The 1,674-nt window shown below is 45.0% G+C and overlaps 1 protein-coding gene across 1 annotated transcript in view; it reads right to left on the bottom strand.

The window, feature by feature from the left end:
- LOC111672174 (glutamate receptor-interacting protein 2-like) overlaps positions 1-1,674 on the bottom strand; it is a 49,451-nt gene that overhangs the window by 28,319 nt on the left and 19,458 nt on the right. The gene's annotated exons all lie outside the window — the stretch shown is intronic.

Genomic DNA, 1,674 nt, shown 5'->3' with positions numbered 1-1,674 from the left:
CCCAACAGTAACAGAATGTTCTTGTCATTTTCACTTTCAATAAAATATATTTTTAATCATTATGGCTGTTATGGTTTCATGTCTTAGGTTAAACAGGACGTGATGTTGTGTGATAGTAGATGTTTGAGATGAAAACCTAAAGATACTCTCTCCCTGCTCCGACACATTAATGAAGGATTAATCCTCCATGTATTAATGTCAGAGAGGCTGTTTATACTTTCTACATAGATCTGTGGTTCAAGATTCACTACAGACACTTATCCAACTGTGAAGGTATGAAACATGAACAGGATAGTAAAAGACTAAGATAAAGAGAAAACCTTAAACACTTTTGTGCAACTGTTTTTATTTTAAGGAAAATCTTAAATCTTAAAATCTTAACCTTGGTTCATCTGTTGGTTAATTAGACGCACTACAACCTGCCGCCTGAAAACAGAAGCTGGTCGACCGTGTCGCTGGTTAAAGCCACATGTCACCTGATGTTGGGGAGGAACCTGATCTGAGGAAACTCCCACTGAGAGTGTGAGTCAGTGTGTAACTCCACCCACACACACACACACACACACACACACACACACACACACATCTCTGCTCTAAGCTGCCCTGCGCTGCTGCATCTCCCCAGCAGAGCTTTTGTTTCCTCAACACGAGAGTCGTCTTATCTGCAGCAATCTGCCAGCGGGAGGTCTGAGGAGCCAGAGCTGAGACGTGTGAAAACATTTTCCCGCCTAATCCTCACAAGTTAAAATAAAGTCCAGCGAAGAGAGAGAGAGAGAGAGAGAGAGAGAGAGAGAGGAGAGAGACGGATCAGCTGACAGGAAAACAGATAAATACATCACACACACTCACCTGTGCTCACTTCACATCCAGACTGTGATCTGTAGCACTCACTGAAGCAAAATCAAAGTCTCACACACACACACACACACACACACACACACACACACACACACACACACACACACAGGCGGCCAGACAGTCATGATTAGAAGAAGGACGGAATGAATTTGTCTTCGTGGAGACAAATGAAGGAGATATGAGATGAGATGGCGACCTTTCCAATGTGTGTGTGTGTGTGTGTGTGTGTGTGTGTGTGTGTGTGTGTGTGTGTGTGTTTACATGTGTGACTTCAAGGACTTTCATAAAATGCCACATCAAACTAAAATAGAACAGAATGGATGGGTGGGAGAGAAAAAAGAGAGAAGAGGAGAACAGAATAAAAAGGAAATAAAGGGAGACGAGATGAGAAAGGAGGAGAGGAAGAGGAGAGGAAGAGGAGAGGATGATGGAGAGGAAGAAGAGAGGAAGAGGAGAGGAAGAAGAGAGGAAGAGGAGAGGATGATGGAGAGGAAGAAGAGAGGAAGAGGAGAGGAAGAGGAGAGCATGATGGAGAGGAAGAGGAGAGGATGATGGAGAGGATGATGGAGAGGAAGAGGAGAGGAAGAGGAGAGCATGATGGAGAGGAAGAGGAGAGGAAGAGGAGAGGAAGAGGAGAGCATGATGGAGAGGAAGAAGAGAGGAAGAGGACAGGAAGAGGAGAGGAAGAGGAGAGCATGATGGAGAGGAAGAGGAGAGGATGATGGAGAGGAAGAGAGGAAGAGGAGAGGAAGAGGAGAGGATGATGGAGAGGAAGAAGAGAGGAAGAGGAGAGGAAGAGGAGAGCATGATGGAGAG

This window comes from Seriola lalandi, unplaced genomic scaffold, assembly GCF_002814215.2.
Source record: "Seriola lalandi dorsalis isolate HSWRI2012SDOR001 ecotype SW California unplaced genomic scaffold, Sedor1 jcf7180002054895, whole genome shotgun sequence".
Classification (NCBI taxonomy): Eukaryota; Metazoa; Chordata; class Actinopteri; order Carangiformes; family Carangidae; genus Seriola; species Seriola lalandi.
The sequence above is the reverse complement of the archived record's forward strand: the minus strand, read 5'-3'. Positions and strand labels throughout refer to the sequence as shown.